Source organism: Lepisma saccharinum, chromosome 18 (assembly GCF_977018435.1).
Source record: "Lepisma saccharinum chromosome 18, izLepSacc3.1, whole genome shotgun sequence".
NCBI lineage: Eukaryota > Metazoa > Arthropoda > Insecta > Zygentoma > Lepismatidae > Lepisma > Lepisma saccharinum.
This window is the reverse complement of record NC_139246.1, coordinates 58396363-58418451: the sequence shown is the minus strand read 5'-3', so window position 1 is coordinate 58418451 and position 22089 is coordinate 58396363. Positions and strand designations below refer to the sequence as shown.

General features: G+C 38.8%; 1 protein-coding gene across 1 annotated transcript in view; it reads left to right on the top strand.

Annotated features, from left to right (window-relative positions):
• The first annotated feature begins 202 nt into the window (after positions 1-202).
• LOC146002596 (1-acyl-sn-glycerol-3-phosphate acyltransferase gamma-like) overlaps positions 203-22089 on the top strand; it is a 118711-nt gene continuing 96824 nt past the window's right edge. The window contains exon 1 of the mRNA XM_083140543.1: positions 203-422. The gene's annotated coding sequence lies outside the window, so the exon portion shown is untranslated. The remainder of the gene's footprint in view (positions 423-22089) is intronic.

The following is a 22089-nucleotide window of genomic DNA, read 5'->3' as shown; positions in this document are numbered from 1 at the left end:
TTGCTATTGCTAGCGTATCTCCGTAATAAAAATAATGTGTGAAAACAATCATTCTGTCTACCGTTGCTGCGAAAGTTGTTACATCTACTTATCGCTTGAGAGACAAATTTGTAGGCTGCGCACAATGGAAACTCTCAGTATCAAGAGAAGAACGGAGCGAACTGCTGCGTTGCTACGAAGTCCAGTAAGTGGAGGTCATTCGTCATAACAGATGCGTTATCGTTGAAAGCAACGAGTATTGGTCGAAAGCGAAACCCAGTTACATCACAGAAAGCTCGCTCACTCAGCTGTACATACGTATGCGCCTTGTCTTGGATCTTCACTTCGGCTGGACATGTGTTTGATGTTTTCCTCATTCCTATTCAATTGTTAGAACAAAAGGTGTTTGTTTCATTGGAACGACAGACTCACCTTCAGTATAAGTAAGTAAATAAAATGCATTTATCTACCATGTATATGATTTACACATCAGCCAAGAATGTCACGTTTCTTATCATAAAGATTGCCAACTGTTGAATGATATTGTTTTAAAGGTCCACTTTTGCCACAGCGACAGTTTCCGGCAGGGGTTGAGAAATCTTTTTGTTACGGTCGTATTGGCCCATAGGGCAACGGGGCACACCGTAGACCCAGGCCACAAGCGGCCACTGAATCAAGTGGTCCCGGTGAAGGCATATAGTGGTTCAGATCCCACTTCAAACTGCAAGCCCCGTCCCGATTAGCCTATATGTGCATAAGGTGGACTTGCGGAGTGGTTAGCACAGCGCGCTACGACGCCAGGGGTCCAGGGTCCGAATACAGTATCTATTCATCAATTTCATCATATAATCACTTATCCTTATCGTCGCGATTAGCCAAAAGTGGCAACAAAAGACGTAAAATAGACTAAATTCAATCAAGCAAGGAAGCACAAGGTTGACTTAAAACAAACTCAAACCAATCCGTTGTTGGCTTAGCTCAGAATATTCGTTTATATACATACACACACGCACATTTATTTATACGTGTACACGTAACAACATTTCGTTTAAATAATACAGTGAAACAGCTTCGGGATATGACGAATAGTCTCGAATTTTGAAATAAATATCATGTCAGTAAAAATACAGGTATTAAATAATCTGAAGTAAAAGAAAAATGTAAAGGATATACGGTCAGTCACCATAGTTTTTGCAGTTCCAAAATTGTTCTCTTTGCCCGTACATAAACTTTTAGTTTTATTGTTGTGTTTTATTTGTATTTTACATTATTTTTCCATCGCTGTATGTAAATCTCTACGATGAAGATGAATGGTGCCTTGCTGCCACTGGTGGCGATTAGGGGGGTGGGCAGTTGCCCTCGCACTATGCTAAACCATGTTCTTGCCCCCCGCCCCAAGTTTTGGCTTCTTGCCTTTCTAGTTTTGGAACCAAATCGCCGCCACTGATTGCTGCACAATGTAGTAACACGGAACCTTCTTAATATGATTTGAAATATGTTCTTTTCTAAGTAATCTTTCCACACGACATCGCTTCAACGCTCTTACAGTGTTCTACAGAATATTAAATTCACCAGAATCCCCCCCCCCCCCGTATCTAATTTTGGGTCAATCCATACAAAAAAAAAACAATAGTTGGTTGCTTGACCATTTAAAAAAAAATTCATATGCTTGTTCTTTTAACCCCTAGGCAAGGGTAGTTCATAACAGGCATTATTTTTCATTAAACTTGACTTTGGTTGAAAATGGCGGCCATTTTTGGCCGTTGCAGATGGTTGCAATAATTATGATAACTCATCTAAGAAAAATGAATGAAAGCTGGGGTAAAAATATTATTTTCAGTACATTTGAATATACATTTTCTGTTCTGTACCTTTTTCGCCATCTCTAATGCAAATTCCTGAAATTTAGGACCAAAACTGATAGTCAATTTTAAAGAAAAATCATAGTTTAGGATTTGTTTTAGTAGGGAAGTCATGTAATAACAGGAGGTATTATTTTTTGTGGAGGAAACATGCACATCCAAAGTTTTCGCACAAAATATTTGAGCTCTGTTTTTGGTCTCCGCTTTTCATTTTTTTCAAGATTTGAGCCCCAATATCTCTGGTGGGGGCCTAATAAAAGTTTGATATTTACAGCGTAAAGAGTACTCTATGAGAGGTACCTGTAAAAAAAAATTATTGATATTCCATTAATAACGAAGTTACAGCAGGTGGGAGTTAGTCAAAACAGGCAAATTTACGTTATTAGTTACCAAAAAATATTTACTTTTTAATTAACTATCGTGTAATTATAATTATTGTATTTATTAATTACATCATGCGAATGGAATAATTAGACCGTTAGTAGCTATTATGAGTGAAAATCTTATATGGCACAATGCATTTGTACATTTCTTATACGTCGCTTTTTTGTTTACCGCCGTATACCCTTGACTAAAGCCCTGTTTGTAAAGTCAGGTTACACACATAACAAACATGCTGGAAGCGAGTATTTCAGGTTCTAGGTGTCTCATTTTTATTGGGAATGACTGAACAATTATTGTGTAATAACCAGTGCTAGGATGTCCATGAAAAGTTATCTTCTAGGACCTTGAAGACGGTTAGAACTAGAAAACTTTTTTTATTTTCTTTTGTGCAATTTGGCCTTTTATAACTTGATGGTCATTTCCTGTATATTTTTGCAGTTTTTATTGCGATTTATGAGGTTTCTTAACTGCATTTTGCTCCTTTAGAGCATTACTTACCATTCATGAGTCTCCTCCGATGTGCAATTAACTTAATTGCTCACGTGGCAATCGACAGGACATTTTCTCATCTCATACCTTTATAGTTACGCAAGTCAGGTGTAATTCTACAGTAATGAATCCAGTTGCTCAACCAGTCGATGCCTTATTGTTACACAATACCTAAACAGGATTGGGACACGAAGTACACTCGCCTCAATTTAGTACTCCGGCAGTTTGTTTCTTTATACAGCATATTTGCAGAAGATACAATTCAAAATACAAGTGGATCAATATACAATGTATAAAACACAACTTATTACTAACTTCGTTGACCCTGTAAAAGCCTCCGCCTCCACTCGCCACACTCACAGTTTTCACCCTCTTACTCAGCTCTTTTTCTTTTCACATAAACTTTTAGGTTACCTGCTGAGTGCGGTAGTGTTCCAAGGGAGAGGGTAAGGTTAGGCAAAATGAGTAGCAGAGGTATTTGCACAAGACTCTTTCTCTTCTCCGGTTGTTAGGGAGAGAAACTTAGAGATAGGCAAGTTTCCAAGAAAGGCCTTGGTACCTTAGGACTAAACCAATGCGTGTTTGATATTATTTAGATCAGAAAAATTTGAAAGATTCAAGATAATGATAAATATAATATAAATACATAATATATGAATTATAGAATGAAGTAAAATAAAATAACTAATAAAATATGAATATAAGAAATGATGTAAAGAAGCATTAATCATATTAGACATATATGAACATATAGATTATAAAACATGATTATAAAATTAATAGAGAAAATTCATGAAATTTTGCTTAGTATTTATGGTGTATCAGTCCGTAGACTTATCTCACTAAGCTTCTCAATCAGGTTATTATGGACAACCCCGAAGTATTGAGGTGTTCCGTGGCTTCTTCTTCTCTTGAGGAGATGTCTTCCTTGCGGATTTATCATCATCATCTATTATCGGTCTAGCAAATATTTCTAGTCCAGACTTCTGAAGGAGGTGATGCAAGATCTTCTACGGTTTAAGGACGTTAGTCCTTCCTCGTAGTACTTAAGGTTGTTGTCTGTCGTCTCTTCGTCAGAGCTTTTGACTTGAGTGTCTGAGATGTCTTTCCTTTGAGCGTTTCTTAGGCTCCTCCTCACAAGGGCTGCTGGAGATGGAGATATTCTGTTCGCTCTTAAATTTATTGCGTTTTTTTCTTTTTTGGTATTTATATTCAGTTTCCTCTAATGTGGAAATCAGATCAGCCAGCTTGTTTACTACGCTGAATGTCCTTGGATCATGGATGCTATGATGTGTTATCTCAAGTTTTATGCATGATCTGAGCCTCTGGACTCTTTCATCTTTATATTTTTGGCAATGCAACAAGGCATGTTCGGGTGTATCTATGACTTGGCATCTTGTGCATATGTCATCTTGGTAAAGTCCGTATCTTTTTAAGTAGGCTCCATACGGACCGTGTCCTGTAATGAAGTGTACCATTCCTCGTGAAGGTCTGAAGAATGAGTTGTTTGCTCTTATCATGACTTCTGGTAAATATGTCTTTGTGTGGACAGAGCCCTGGTATGTTTTCCATTCCTCTTTCCATTTTGTTAGTATTTGATATTCCATATCCTGTATTGAATTGACGTTCGTTTCAAGCATTTCTCTGATTTGGGTGTGATCACCTCTTCGCCACCAATATCTCAAAGCTCGTCTTAGGACCTCCATTTCTAGGAGTAGCACCTTGGCTATTGCAATCAGAGACAACGTAGACGTCGTGCGAAAGGCACCGAAGATCCTTAGTAATACATTTCCCTGTGCTGATCTCAGTCATTGTTTAACACTCTGGTTTTTGACCAGTGTGGCCCAGGTAGATGCTGCATAGCATATGGTTGATATGAAAATTGATTTGTAGTATACCATAGCTGTCGCGTAGGGAATTTTATACGCAGCATTTCCCATACTAAGCACCCTATGCAGTGCAGTAGTTATTATACTGTCCACATGGGACGATAGTTTCAGTTAGGGCTTAATGATCAGCCCAAGGTATTTGATGCCTTTTGACTTCTTTATGGAGGTGTCCTTATATTTAATCGATGGTGGTCTAAGGAGCCTTCCTTTTAACAATATCTGGAATGTTTTTCCTTCGCTATATTTAAATTGGACTCATCATTCCAGGAGTCTAGTCTACTTAAAATTGAGTTTGATTTCCTTTCTATATTTCTTCTATTGTTGTTACCCAGTAGGATTAAGAGGTCGTCGGCATAGGCTCCCACGTCTAATACCTCTTCCATCTCCCCAGTCCAACCAGGGGTGGATCCAGAATCAAGTCCACAAAATTGGCTCCAAGATCGAGGCCTGGGGGCCTTGCTAACATCCTTGATTAGGGTTCCATGGCCCCAAGTGATCTGAATCTTCCGGTTTCGTAGGTAGTCCTGAAGTAGCATATACGAGGGATGATCGAGAAAAAAGGTTACAAAGCCTATTATGGCGTATGTGTTAGACATAGCTGGAAGATCAACACACCTGATGATGGAGGGCACTCAACACTAGTCCTCGATGTAATCACCTTTTTTTGTTCAAGCACTTGTCACAACGGTAGATGAGGTTTTCCATACCGGGTGCACAGAAATCCGTGTCAAGTTCTCGTAGCCACCGTGAGGCAGCTCTTTTGACATCATCACATGTCAGATAATGGTGGCCAGCCAACCAAATGGTAGTCCCAGCTCAACTGATATTGAGCGTAATGTTCTTCTTCTGTCCTCACGAATACAATCATCCACAAGAGCACAGTTCACGTCAGTGGTTGAGGTACTGGGCCTTCCGCTGTGTCCAGGGTTGTCATTAACAATACTGGTCCGTCCTTCTTTGAAGGCACGACACCACTTCACTACATGTTGCCTTGAAATTGTCCCCTCCCCATACACCTCCACAATCTGCCTATGAATGTCAGCAGGTGTAGTGTTTTTGGCCCACAGGAACCGCACCACTGCCCTCACTTCTACTCTTGACCAATTTTCTAGACGAGTCACCATTTTAAATGTCCGCTTCTCGGGTATACATGGTCAGAATCCGAAGTCCTCAAACTCGCAACAAGACAAACATGTTATTAATTTACACATAAATTTTCGTTACGTTACAGTGAATAAAACAAATGTTATATGCTTTGTAACCTTTTTTTCCGATCATCCCTCGTACAAAGGCTTGGGATGTTCAGCGCCTGTAGTTGACTCAGCAAGTACAGCCACCATATGTTATCGAAGGCTCCACTAATATCAACCGTTATCCCCAGGACGTACTTGTATGAGTTGTCTTCAATGATATGTATAGCCCTATTTATTGCATCCTCTGTGGAGCGCCCTGTAACAAAGCCGTACTGCTTTTCGGATTTACCTACCAGGTCTAACCTCTCATTCAGCCTGTTGGCAACTAGTCTTTCAAGAGTTTTTCCTAAGTTGTCTAACAGGCAAGTTACGCAAGTCAAGTATAGTTCTACAGTCATGAATCCAGTAGAAAGATTCAGTTGCTCAACCAGTCGATGCCTTATTGTTACACAATACCTAAACAAACAAACTTGATATTTCATGACGTTTTTTACCAGTAATGAATTAGTTTCACACGTGATATTTAAAATGTAATTTCTCACCAAATATTTTCAAGGGGACCCAAGCCTCAATATGAAATTGAAATATGATCTGAGAAAAAATTCCCACGTTGTCTACACCTGTTACGTTCTACTTCAAAGGGGTCCAAAAACTCAGGAGGTGGAGCCCAGGGGCAATTATCGCTTACCTTTAGGTTCAGTAGCCCCTATTTCGCCAAGCAGGGTATACAGTATATACAGTGATCGAAGTGAAAATTCCTAGCTGCAAATATGCTTATTCGAGTTACGGGATAGAAGGGAGTATCCGGACCTTATGTGGATCAACGTGAAGACAATGCAGTAAGCGGAGGAGGATGCTTATGCAAATAATCCTAGCTGGGGGATGCTTTGTGATTATCTGAGCCTGGAGGGATAGCATCCCCTCGTGTCCCTTACACCCCTCCCCCTCTCACATATATTCTGCGAGTACTGATGATCTATTAACAAAATAGTTCTTGTTTTATGAAAAAAGTATTTAAGAAATATCAGTCGTCTATCGAAAAGAAATGGTATCGTTAAAATTATGAACAATAATACTGAGGTCCACTAACCCCAAATTTAATCCAGTGTCCCTGCAGCAACAACCTTTTTTTATTGTGGTGAGGAACGGTCCAGTCCTTCCAATCGGCATTTTATTGAGTGACAAATTTTCAGTGAATAAAGTCCCATCACCGCTTTATTATCTATCTCTTAAGACTGGAATCCTCTGCTATTTCTTCGTAGCAGATTTCAATTGATCTTATGAAAAAAAGAATCCTGCGCTGAAGTATGAGAAAATATTTCTAATTTCTTCTTCCAGTTATTTATCAGAGACTCAGACCACCCTGATTTAGTTTCGAGAAACGACTACACTGATACATAGTCTAAGTTGATCACAAGAAATGGAAAGGCAAAGTACTTGGGGTAAAAAAAAAGTTAATTTATTTTACAACTGGATGTATAGGGGTAGCTTAGCTATTCTGTGTCCGTCCCACTCTGGCATCATCTCGATTTTTTTTCACTAAGGGGGCCCCCAATATTTTACTTGCAAGTGGGCCCCCAGAGAACTGCGCTACGCCACTGATCTGCTTGTGTGGAATTACAACTACCACAAGTACAGTGAGTCTTTTGTTATTTATAAAATAATCGACCATACATTTTAACATCTGGAGTCATTTCTTTAAAGTTCCAATTTCATTTTATAGGTCATATCTTTAATATTTTAGCGTCACTTCGGACTATATACAAGAATGTTGGCAAAACGTTTTCCTTGTATTATTAAATCGTATAATGAATGTGGCATGACAGATTTTCAAAGGGTTCGTCACCATCTGCTTTCTGCATACCATAAATGTCATTCCTGGATCAACATAAGTTCTTCAAGCCTAGCAGTTGGCAGAGGGATTATATTCGGCCGTTAGTGGTCAAGGAAGAATGTAGAAGCATGACTTGCCTTTTTCAGTGCTTGAAAATGAGATAAGCAGTCGAAAGGTAAATTGTGTTATGTAAACGTAGTGGGACAGGCAGGCTTTATCAAGGAGAAGTCAACTTTTGATTTGTTAGCTCAAGCTTGGTCTTCAACAGCTTCGAACGGTATGATAAGGAAAATCAGGAGTCGTGTTCTCCATTATGGCACAAATAGCGTAAAACTACTATCGCTTAACAATACACGCTAATTACTCCTAACGTAATAAGGTTCAGATTTTTGCTTCATTGAATATTGTTGTTGTTTTTTTGTATTTGTATATGTATTGCTAATTGAGTTAAAATTCTGAACATGTTTCAATTTCAATTTTTCTTTATTAAAGGGCGAGGTTCAACCCGCGGCTGTTCTACCACCTAACCCTAACTGTAACATCATGAATACGGAATATCAGACGAAGTAGGAGCGCGAGGTGGGGGTTACAAGGGTAGTACACTGCATCCTCCTAAATTTTTGGAACCCTTGGATGCCAATTGTACCCCTCCGAAATAATTCAGTTTAAGAAAATCAAGGATCAAGCTGATGTTACTTTGAGAATTTCTAAAGCAGTAACCAATCAGAAGTTACGATATAGGCCTAAATCTCCTTCAGCACTTTAATTCGATAAATTCCTTTAAATGAATATCTATTAAGATATGTTTCTAACTCTCTGATCACCATTGAGTTTAATTTAGCTTCAATTTCAATATTTTTTCAAATGGAATTTTTCAAAAAACTAATACTTCCACCAGTATAAAACTAAACTTATTATTCAAAATAAATATTGAGAATTGCTATTTCACATAAGAAGTTTCATAAGAGAAATTACATAAGAGCAAAATAAATTTAGATTCGAAAAAAATATATTGAAAATAATTTTATACATTTGGTGATATGAACGTCCAAACATTCCTCTACATAATTATGGTGAAATGTTACAGATAAGGAACTTTGCTGCAGTTTTTAATGCGATCCCCTGATGTCGACAAGTCGTTATAACATGCTGATTATCAGCGCCTATATCAGTAAGAAGGATTGCGTGCTCTTAGCGAACACCGGAAAGGATTTGCAGGTGCGTGCTGTTAGCGAACACACAAATTTGCCCTGTCTTTTTTGTCCTTGAAAGTGGTCAACATGCAAGTGTTGCCATTGATACCTTATAATCATTTTGTGTCTGAAATTAGCTAAATGAAGGATCCTCAACAATTTAGGTTAACTACATGAAAGTTTTTGTTAAAATATTGATATGGACCGTGTCAAAAATGTAAACATAAACATTGGTGAGGTCTTGCCCGGTCCCCCCGGAACTTTCGGTTTAGGCCAGTCCCCATTGTTGCCAGTGTTACAGCGCCTTGAATAACGTAGTGTGGAAGACGGCACTGTTCTGGGCTCTCTGGCTGGTTCCACTCGAGGCGTGCTTTTTACCACAACACAATACACAGATAAACGATCAACATGCTTGTAAGAAAATGCAAGTCGTACAAATCCTTTCCGGGTACCAATCCTTTCATCGTTCTACTTGTATCCACAGGTTTCGTCTCTCTACGTCCTTCGGAAACCTACGAAGTGATACTTGACTCAATAAATTTGTTCCTGATCGAACTGTGCAACCACATGCTACCCAGCTAATACCCTATTTTTTGTAAAAGAATCTCCACTTTGCCCTTTCATATTAACGTCCATAGTACTGTAAGCGTAACCGGATGTTCGAGGGGAACCAAACGAGTGTGCATGCTCCGCAGTAGCTCCACCTTTAACACCGTCTATATTTTATCTTCCTTAAAATCAAATTTTACATAGGAAATGTAAATGTTAATGAACCTCGGTTACTTTTTGTACAAAGGACAACTTCCTAAAACATTTGTTAATGTTATTATCAATTTTCAGTTTTTCCAAAGCTGTTTTTATCCGGGTGTCGATGTTCATGTAAGTCTTCTTCCTTTTACCGCTAGAGACTCCAAGTTCTCCCTGCCTAATTTGGAACATGGCATGTACGGCTTCCTCTTTTAGTTTGATTAATTAAATGGAATATATTCGGAGTTTTCATCCCGATAGCAGCATTGAGACGATGGTGCCAACCTGAAATTGCAAATACCCAATTAAACTGTTAGCTATATATTTTTAATATAAGTGTGCGCACGTTAGAACAATAATGTCATTGATAAAAATAAATTTAAAAAATAGAGAAATTAGAACCTAACCTAACCTTACACTTTTAAACTTTCCTCAAGTAGAACTCAGTCTTTTGTCTTCAGTGACCCCTTGCACTTCATTTTCTTCTCTTTCTCCACGCAAGTTGGCTTATCACTGGCAACACTTGCATTCTGACCAGATTCAAGGACAAATTAGATAGGACAAGTTTGCGTGTTCGCTAACAGCACACACCTGCAAATCCTTCCGTAACTGTGTTCGCTAAGAGCACGTGTTCGATATGAGCACGTTCGGTAACAGCACGGCACCGTAAGAAGCCAAGTCAAGTGCTATTTCTCTTTGCAGTTCAGCGCGTTGTAATCAAGGGGTCCCTGGATCGATACCAGGTGGAAGCACATGGCACAGTGGTTCGGATCCCACTTTAAACTGTAGGTACAATCCCGATTAGCCTTTCTGTGCAGACAGTGGACTTAAAACAATAATTCAATCAATCGATCGATCTTTGCACTTCAGAGAGGAATCTTGCATTAGCATGGGCGGTAAGAAGCTAATGTATTTATGTATTTCTCTTTCCATAAAAACACAAGAAATAACTATTAATAGCCACAGTTCACTTTTCAGGCCATTCTCGGTCAAAAATGTTCTTTCTATTTCTTTGCTTCATTTGTCACAATATATGTAATTGCGTGCCTTTTATAACTAGACTATACCAACATATGTAAATTATACAAGTTGTAATTTGCCATATTATCTCATTGTAAGCAGAATTCAATATATTTTCCTCGTTATCTTTCCTCGAAGATAATAAATCGACGGACTTAATTGTTTCCAAATCGCTGCGATAGACGCTATACGATAGCCTATGTCACATTTAACATCCAACAGCTTCTTTCTTCATATTTTCTAAAAGATCTCACCAACATTTTCCTTAATGTTGTCAAAGGGTGGTAGGAAACTTGAAATTTTGAACGACATCCAGAAGACCTTTTAAAAATTGAGACTGGAATGAAACCAGACCATTCGAGACTTGTCGAAACGAGATAGAGAACGAAATTCATGTCTGTAAAATGGACCTATGCAGTGTAGTTGCATATAGTCTGGATAAAATTAATTTCTGAGGATTCTTAGCGTCGAAACGAGATGTCAATTAGAAAAAGTTCATGAGAAAATTTGTTTGCCTTAATGACCTCCATACGCTGTGAAAGTTTGAAAGCGAACACTGAACATATATTTCATGAACGGAGAAGAGAGAAGCGCAAGACGGGTCAGAGAACGAGACAGACATTTGCAATTTGAGATGAGAACAAGGCAAACGTCTTTACACATGAGATGAGGCTAAACTCTGCAAAGTATCTTTTGCGTCTCGATACAGTCACTAGTTGAAATTGGGGAAGTGATTTCTTTAAACCTTAAAATGATACTTGAATTGTTTTTTGCTTGTATTATTGTTAGCAGAGGCGCCGACTTAAGATAAATTTTTGGAGTGCAAGATCGGTATAAACAATACTTTATATATGTAAATATACATAAAATGTGTCCTTCTACGTGAATTTTTGGGGTGGGGGCATAATGTGCCTTGCTCCCCCCCACCTCAGTCGCTACCTATGATTGTTTGTATTATTGTTGACACTGTATTGATCTCGCCCCCTTACATCTACCACACATTACTGCACCATCATATAATTGACCAACCATTTTTGTCTAAATCCATACCCAACCCATAGAGAGTAGAAGTAATAGCTGAAGCTAACCCAGATGCAGTTACATCTCCAATAGGAACAAATCAGAAAGAAAATTTCGAATTCCGATCTAGACTTTGGGAAATGATTTATCGCCTTTCGGGATTCTCGAACAGTTGGTAAATTTCAAATTGTCAAAAAATTAGAAGTTGAGGAATGCTTAATTCTTGAATGGTAGCACATCATATCGGAAACTTATAATCAATTGGTAATATTGGTGCTATATGTTCACAAACTGCTTCGGGCAGAAATTGCATGGTAACACGGTTAAGCCTTGTTTCCATATTAAATACACTAAAGTTACTGACCATGGCAGTTTATTAAAAATTGAAAGACCTTTACACGTTACGTTTCTACCAGGGTTTTCCCGTCTTCGGACGAAGAACTAAACTATTTTTTGAAAAATTATTATTATTATTTTAGTTTAGATCTCTGTCTGAGGAAGACCCTGATACAAGATAGAAACGTAACGTGTAAAGCTCTTTTAATTTTTAATAAACTGCCTTGGTCAGCAACTTTAGTGTAAGAAATTACATGTAAGATTCTATAATTTGCGAAATGCCAGGAATTTTCTGAGAAATTCCGAAGCTATCAGAAATTGAAGACATTTCCCAGAGGGTGTCTGAAATTAATGTCTTTCCCATCCGCCTCTAATTTAGGAGAAGGAGATGCCGAAAGAGAGTAAATTTCATTTTTTTAAAAAAATAAAGTTTCTCTGCTTTAAAAACGGCATTCCATTCATTGGAATCTAGTACACACAACGACCTTTGTTCTTGAAACGGGTGACAAGTTTATCAGCAGATAAAACATCAGCCAGGTCAAGCTGGTTTCAATGACAGAAAAGAAAAGTAATTGGTTTGCAGAATGGTGTTAGAATGTTTTGTGAGTGTGTTAACCAAAATGTAATCCATAGCTTCTGCAAAGTGCTAATCTTGCTATCCTTTTTGTGTCCTAAAGAAATGTTTAAGTACCCTTATTTGCTCAGATGGACTAATTGGGACTGGGCCTACAGTTTAAAGGATAAAAGGACTGTCTCCTCATTCTACTCCATTGTCCTTTTACGTCCATTATTCTGTCGCTTCCCTGTCATGATTGATCTGGTGTTAATAATTGAAAAACAAACAAGAAAACAATACACGAAAACTGCACCTAAACGGCAGGGAAACAATGCGATATATAGGACTCGGAAGTTAATGAAAAGTCATATTTTTTTCTGGGCCTTTAAGAGATTAAGACCATGCTAAATCTGATAGTAGTCCGTATCCCTTCAGTTAGAACCAGAAAACATTATTCTTATTTTTCATTTTTTTACATTTCCCGGTCCTATTTGGCCTTTAGATCATTTTTCAGTATTTTTGACGATTTTTTTGCATATTTTTTTTGAGGTTTTTTTTTTTTTTGCTCTTTTGTTGTTTCCTTAATTTTAATTGCATTACTAGCACAACACACATATTGAAATTTTATAACATGCACTTTCTAGCAAGTATGCCATTAATAAAAAACCATGGTCAATTCAAATGCATGATATTATTTTTAACTAAAACCTATGACAATGGATTAAATTCGTAATTAATTGTGGTAAATGTATTTTTTCTCCAGCAAACTTAAAATACTTTGAGGTTTCTTTGCTGATCACGATTATCTCTCTAATCTGTGGCTTTAAAAGTAAAATTAGTCACAAAACAAAAATTATAATCTGATGCACGTGAAACACAACTGTATTTTCAGATGCTCACCGACTACTGTATCGTGCAAGGCGCATTCACAAAAACCTTGCGATGTATTTTATGTAACCTTCAAGTAAAAATAAATAAAACTACATTAACACTTAATTCCTTTTTCCCTTTACTTCGGTAGTTTGAACCAGCAAACAACGGATTTTATCGTGTTATTCAACTATTATATTGTAATATATGGGAATAATCAAGGTTTCATTTTAAGAACGAAAATCATTTTAGGGAATTTTTAAAAATTGTTAGGACATTTTGTAACAATTTTAAGGTCATTCTATAGGTCATTCTTGGAGATTTTTTAGGTCATCAATTTCCGAGCCATACACACTACGTTGATTTTAGGATGCAATAATTAAGTGGAAATTGGTATCAAGTTACAGAGTATAGATATTTTGTTATTCATTCTGTTTGTCAAGTTGGGCCTCCCCTATGGCGCAGCGGTAGCGTCGTTGCCTTGTAATCAAGAAGTCCCGAGTTCAATACTCGGTGGAGGCACATAGTGGTTTGAATCCCACTTTAAATTGTAGGTGCAGTCCCGATTAGCCTTACTGTGCATAAAGTGGACTTAAAACGCCAAATCAATCAATAATTTTTGTCAAGTTAGGTGGGAGGAGATTGGTGACCGACAATAATTATGTAATCTAGATATGCTCAATTGGAATCAGTCGACCAAATGATTAGATGGGCGTATCCGTACAGATATTCTTCGTGTTTATCTTCAATGCTCTAACTCATCACCGCAGCCACTCCACCGCCTTGGATTTCGAATTCGACTGGCGGTCCTGGGTTTGAGTCCTGCCGTGGACATAGGTGTTCCTTTGTCTTCATCAATTTCATCTAACCATCATTCGCCCCCATCGTCGTGATTAGTCAACAGTAGGGCTGAGTCGATGCCGATGTGTCGGTATCGACCGATATTTTTACCGATACCTGCCGATACTTTTCCGGCATTTTGGTCTTTTACGAACTCGCCAAAAATGCTGTGCCCTACTTTCGCGGAGTCTAATTATCCTGGAAATTATGCAAAATTCGAAGTTTTGCACCAGATTTGTGTGTAAAACTGAATTGTGTGATAATTTAACATGTAATTTAATGTTCTGATGAATTATTGAATATTTTAAACCTAAAAACTTGGTAAATTGATACAGGGTGACACAGAAAAAGGTAACAGAACACATAATACAACGGTTTTACATTTCTGTTACCTTTTTTTGGGCCACCCTGTAGATATAATTAGAGTGGAATACTAACACACTGATATTAATCAATATCTTGAACAACTTTTTCATTTTTACAATTCTCAAGCATCGGTATCGGTGGGAATCGGTTAGAGTATCGTCATCGGTATCAGTTCAAAGGAGTATCGGCTCAGCATAGTCAAAAGTGGAAGTTAAGCGATGTGAAACAAAAAAACTTCAACAAAACGTAGTGGCTGCCAATGTCTGTCGGTGCTGGATTCAATTTTCAATGGAGACATATCGGTACAGTGGTTCGCAGAAAAAAAAAGTAAAGTGCTCCCCTGTGCATAGCACCACGCCATGAAGGCGTATAGGGGGTGTGGGGGTACGCCCCTGACCGCCTTTACCCCCCAGGGTTTCCTCCAGGTACCCATGTTATTCGACGCTGGGTGGGCGCCATCGTTAGAAAAGTTCCCGGATTTGAACCGGCCGGGGATCGAACCCGGAACCTTTAGCATGGTAGTCAGACGCGTTACCGGCTGAGCCACCGCGGCCACCTTTAAAATGTAAATACAATTAAAGCGAATAAAATAAGAAAATACAAATATAGCACCCAGTCCTCTCTCGAAACAGGCACAAAGTAAAAATTGAAATGCATTTAAATTTGTCCTTGACACAATTTTCTTTAAAAATCGATCACAACATTAGCACTTATTCAGTACTGAAGTATTCCATCTCGGACAATAACGTACTGCGTAACTAAAGGTCTTGGTTTCGAATCACAGGCAGTCGATCTTTCAGACTGGTTCCTTTTATCGATCAGCATTAATTCTCATTGTCGTGAAAAAACTAAAGGCGTAGAAAACTAGAATAAAATTATCCAAAATACACGAGGCGGAAACGTTCATCCATTCTTTTCTGGTTGTTTCACTTGTTTGTTTTTCGTTTCTGCTTTGTATCTACAGGCCTGCAGTTACCATATTTCACCGCATAGTCGTCGCACCTTTTTCAGTCCAAACATTGGTTAATAACCGTTCATGGCATCGGCGCGTGATCATACACCACATGGGCACATGGTGTGTGCCACGTAATCAAATGAACTAGGGGTGTGCGGGATCCCGAAAAGTCAGGACGGGATCGGGGGGAAAAAATTCCCGTCCCGATCCTGACTTCGGGAAATGACTTCCCGACTTTTCGGGATCCCGAGCAGTCGGGAAATACTGAATGGTCGTTTTAAAAAGTCGTTAATTCTCGACGTTTTCTGCATTGTAAATGTCTGGAACTTATCGGAAATTGTTAGTTTTTGTACTAGAAATGCAAATACAATCACTTAAGGTGAAAATGACGTGTAGAATTCGAGGTTTCAAGAGCTTCTGGAAATTTCGAACATTTCCCGTCCCGAAAATTTCCCAACTTTGTCGGGAAATTGAGAATTTTTCCGGTCCCAAATGTCGGGATTTAAAAAATTCCCGTCCCTATCCCGTCCTCACCCAAAAAATTCTGTCCCGCACAAACCTAAAATAAACGTTTAAAGCAGCAGACAGGCATTTGTTAAATCACGGAGAAGGTAAATTTAGAGTCTCCCTTATCGCACAACACTTGAGCAACCTTGCGTTCTGACGTCCGACGAGGAATGCCTATGTTGTTAGGTTTGGTTCTATTAGCATAAATACACTGAAAATTTATTATTTATGCTATGAGAACTAAAACTAATTAGCCTAACCAAACAACTTAGGCATTTAGCCTAATAAAAAATCATTCCCCGGTGACGTCAGAACGCCAGGTTGTTCAAGTGTTGTGCGATAAGGGAGACCCGTAAATTTACCGTTCAATCATCTTAACTTGAACACCGCTATTCGTCTAGTTGGTCGAACGTCATTTCCTTGCACCAGCCTGACACCGGGATACACCTGCACTACACTTAGTATATGTGTATAATTAAAGAATCAACCCATTTATTCCAAGCTTCCGTATACGCTAACGAAACAAGTTCCATTCTGTCCTCTTAATGACGTCATAGCGCGCACAGAATCATAGGCAAAAATCTCGAAACTTCGGGAATGACCTACCTAATAAAGGTACCTTGACGCTTAGGGAGAATTCACACCGAAGAAACACGCGACACGCAACACGCGACACGCGACATGCAACACGAAACACGTGTCGCTTGGAAGCCAACACTCAGTAATCAATGCAACCTTTCGAACCAAAGAGACACGGCAAGATGCACGTGTCGCGTGTCGCTTACGTGTCGCTTACGTGTCTCTCGGACTGTGCCGTTTTCTCAATACCGTGCATCGTCTTGCTTCAGTTTGTTGTTCGCGCATGCGCAGCGAATGCTTCATTCCAACGAGCTGTATTTAGACTCTAGAAGAGAGCCCAACCTGCATTATGTTTGATCTTCTAATTTGTTGATATAATAAAGTATCGATATGTACAATGTTTTAACAATGTTCATTTCGCTTTATCAAGTATTTTGATGCAGTTATCTATCGGCTGTAATTTGCCTTCAACATCGTGAAAAGAGACCGTGTTTTGGCCATTTACCTGACTGCTTTTATTTGAAAAAGTCAGCTTATGGAGGCAGTTTACTCCAAACTATATTAGTCAACATGGTAAATTACTCTAGTGCATTGTTTTTCAACCACCGGACCGCGACCCGATACCGTGCCCTCGTAGCAACTATAATTATATATTGAGCTGTGAAATGTTCTGCTGAAACTGGTTGACAACTATCATAATCCCAATATCATATTTGAGTTGTGAGTTTTCGTTTTTTAAGTCCTTTTTATACACAAATAGACTAATCAGAACTGGATCTGCCCGGTGCCTCCCCGGTTATCGAACCCGGGATCACTTAATTTCATAGGTACATGTTAATTCATGCATAAAATCTTCAATACTGTAAAGATTTACGAGGAAAATTCTTCGGCTAAGGGCAGTGACTTAAAAAGAATACCGTGACATGGTTTCAAGAAGGTTGAGAACTATTTCTCTAGTGTTTACGTATTCGCTTTATTCAGGCTGAAAAGTCTAGCGTATACAGTTTGATTTCAGTGCATATTATTTCTCAGTTTTCTCGTGCACAACATGCCTCTCCCAAGTTTCAATAACTTGCACAAATTTTACAACGCAGTTTACATGTAACAATGTCTCTTGTTACGTTATTTTTGGGTGACTAATAAACTGATTAATGCAATTATATCGGTACCATCATGCAAACTGAGCAAAGAAACCAAGTGTCGCTTGCCGCGTGCATCTTGTCTCTTCGTTGTGAAACACTCGTGTCGCGTGTTGCATGTCGCATGTTGCATGTTACGTGTCGCGTGTTGCGTGTTTCTTCGGTGTGCATTCTCCCTTAGTGTCAAAAAGTGCAGCAAACTAGACGGGTTAAATTAACGCAACTTCCTCTTGAACTGCTCATTATGTAAGTAGCCGCAGAATTAGAATGAACCGAATTAGAATATCCAGGATAATCATTACGTTCGTGATCTTTGTCCTCAGTCTATATGCGCATTTCAACCCACATATTAGCCTTGATCTCTGACCTTCAGATAATTGTTTTCTTAACACGGGTCGGTCAAAAACTGAAAGTAAACCTTCGTTCTACATACAAATTCCACACCAAATCTCTGGCAGTGTTCGAATTAAAGATTTTTGTTTGCAAAGGTGAAAAGGCAAGCACAGGAGGCTATTTTCCAATACATAAGAAGGAAACGCTAGTACAAAAACCACTTATGTTTCACAAACCCGATTTAGAAAAGGACAAGTAAGAAGCACATTAAATGACATTATCATACATGAATTCATCACGCAACTTTATCACTTCAATTCTTCACACTTGCCAGTTTCTTTGTTCCATCACTACACTGACTGACAGCAGTGGGAAGTTCAAAACTTTGCCCGGGACTCCAAACAAGCACGGTCAAGCCGCATGTTAAAAATTAAAAACACTTGTGTTTTTTTATGACTACGTAACTAACGTTAATATTTATTTGTTTGTGAGACCGATCATGGTTCCAGCGCATAGTAGCCTATTGCCTGATTATTATTATTATTGTTAATCTTATGTGTAAGATTGAATGTTTTATCAGTGGCGCCGATTTGGGGGGCGTGGGGGGCAGTTGCCCCAACCTTTTGCCACTTTTGCCCAGCACTATTCAAAACCTTATACATAAGGGTTGCTCAAATGAAAGTGAGACTTTTGTTTTTCTGTTATGATTTATTGGTTGGAATATATGAACATACAGGAAGTGAAAGTGATTCATGGGTAACATCCTCTACATATAGTCACCTTGTCTGTTCAAGCAAGTGTCCCCGCGCGTCACAAGGGTATGAGCCCTGAGCGAAAAACTTCCGTGGTTGACTGCGAAACCAATCTTGAACGGCGTTACGGACCTCAGCATCGTTGATGAACCGACGGCCCTTCAGATGTTTTTTTTAGTGGCCCGAAGATGTGGTAGTGGCAGGGCGAGGAATCGGGGCTGTAGGGAGGATGGTCGAGGACTTCCCAGCGGAAACGCCGCAGCAGATCACGGCACACCTTCTGCCTTCAAAAATTGAATAACTGCTCGCTGGGCCCGTTTTGGACGAATCCATGTTGTGAACGTATTTCTGCACATGTAAACAACACAGTGAACCGTCAGACCATACGATGTATGCTTTCTTATTCTTACATACCGCACAACGCCACCTACCATTGAAAACACAACGTTCTGCGTAGTTAAGCTACGACAAATGTGGGCAACCCTTATACCAAGGGCAAGTAAACTCCCATTGCTCCCCCCCCCCCTACTTTTGAAACCCAATCGCCGCCACTGAGTTTTATATTTATTTATATTTGGGGCATTATATGTAACAGTGTCCCTGAACTTAATTTTTTAAAAATTAAATGCAATGTTGAAACTTTATCATGTCTTGTGTGTGAACAATCTAAAATTGTCTGTTGGATAAAAATTCAAGTATTATACATAATTAAGTTAGAAAGTAGAAGGTATTTTACATATTATTCTTAACTTTTTGATTCGGTTATGTTTCCTAATGTGTTCACCCGTGACGCCAAAAAAAAAAACAATTAATTTATCCTTTAACTGTTACATTCCCTCCTCAACTCTCCTAGAATAGTCAAAGGTTAATTACCTTCTCCCTCTGTCTTCAATGAGTTATTTTTTTTCATTATTTGACAATTCACAGAAATTAAAGTATACTTCTTATTAAGTGAAGAAGCAAGGGTCCCGGGTTCGAATCCCGGTCGGGCTTGGTTGTTTGTGAATGTCCATTCATCAATTTCATCATTTCATCACTCATCCCCATCTTCGCAAATTAGCCAAGAGGCACGAAACGCGAAGTAAAATAAACTAAATCAAATCAAAAAAAAATTAAGTGAAGAAGCAGTGTTTCGTCTGTCCCAACCGTGACATAAAATTGTTCACTTGTAGCTACAATATATCAGTGGTTGATTGTTTGATTTTGTGTTTTAAGTCCACTTTATGCACAGTAAGGGTAATCGGGACTGGACCTACAGTTTAAAGTGGAATCCGAACCACTTGTGCCTCCACCGGGTATCGAACCCGGGACCCCTTGATTACAAGGCAGGGACGCTACCACTGCGCCATCGGGGAGGCCCTAATATATCAGTGGTGACTCGTGACTTTTTTGGGGGTGTTGGAAGAAGTTATGGTAAACCGAGGAAGGTTTGAAAGATTGTGTACGATGGCTCAACAAACGAAATGGGTTCAGAACAGAACTTGAAACGGTTTTAGAAAATTCTTTGTTTACCTCCAAACTTCTACCGATTTCTTGCCATAAAATTTCCTCACAAACAAAATCTGGCAGGATACAGAAAAGATAGAGGATGAATCGTGACATGGTTGTAAAAAGCTTGTCACTGTGTAGGAATACTCCCGTTCATTTTAAACATTTCCGCTGGTGAAGTAAAAATAAGATTTGAACCTAATTTTAGTTTTATTTCCTGAAATCATATTCCTTTGAATCAGATTTCCCTCTCCCAGAGACTCGCGTTTGCAGATTATGCTATAGTTTACCATTTTGCCAAAAGCAGGGTTCTAGGTGCCAAAAACATCAAACTGTGCTAGGTTTAGTACCATTTTGCTGGGGTTGTCATCACTGATTGAGGAAACCCTCGATGTTTCCTCGCTGGATGCTTTAACACCAACCTTTCCTCTCCCCCTTTCCACTCCTTACCCATCTATTTGTAGCGATACCAGCGAGGTTCCTCAGGCGGGGCAGCAAAGAGTGTGTGTCCATCGTCTTTTGGCTGCAGCTGGAGCGAGCGACAGCAGTCAACTCTTGACAGTGGCTAACCTAGTCAATTGTACGCACACTGAGCTCATACTTTTATAACGCACATTATTATTAAACTCCTAAAATGTATAGAACTGGAAGCAAGTATAAATGAACTGTAGGAAGATCCTCACTTCCTACATGGAGGAATCGCCCCTGCAATATATATAATAATAATAATAAAAATAGTTTTAATAATCTGGGGCAAAATTCCTTTGCAGAGTGTTTAGCACAAAGCGTTACGAAGCCAGGAATCCGGGTTAAAATCCCGACCTAGGCATGGACGTTCTTTGTGAGTGTCCCTTCATCAATTTCATCATATCATCACTAGACCTCGGATATTTAGTTTCTAAAGATGGTGTTTTTTGGTTCCTAAAATAGGTTCTAAAAATTCTGCAGTAGGTTCCAAAAATCTTAAATGGTACAAAATTCCTGAAAATTAATGATTAGATACAATCGTTAAAAAAAAATCACCAAAACCGTGAGAAATTTTAGTAGGTAGCTATACATAACAACCAAATTTTCATTTGTAGTATACATCATTTTCAAAATTATCCACAAATTATAGTGATACTATACTTGTGCTGTTAGCAAAAGTTACTTGTTGGTATAAAAAATGAGTTATGTATGTCTAATTTGCTGTACAAATTCAGGGTGGCTATTCACTTGGAATTCTTTGAATTCCTGGAATTATGCGTGGATTATTGGTTCCGGTAATTATGCCTGAATTATTGGCTCTGGGAATTATGAGTGAATTTTGGTAAAACGTGAAGGAAAAGGTACAAGCAGATGTTTTATTTTATCCTTTAATTAATTTTCAACGGAAGCATTGTCAGGTGGTGCAATTTGATTGCTGAAATGTTACTTCGCAATGCGTGAATGTCACAAAGCACTGAAAGAAAGCAAGACTACACGGATCTGATGTTTCCACTTTCGACTGCATGCAGTATAGGAGATAGGGGACCAAAACTAGGAAGGGGGGCAAGGACAGTTTACTTTCTCTTAGTACAAAACATGGCAAGAGGAAGTGGAGAGCGTCCAAAGGCAGTTTGTGAAATGGCTGTGCTTCAAGGTGAACATTGAATATCACAAAAAGAACTATACATCCTTATGCAAGCATTTCGGTCTGGAAACTTTGTTCAACAGAAGAGTCGTCAGTGATGACATTTTTACAGAAACTGATTAATCACGGCTGAGTGTGTTCTGCAC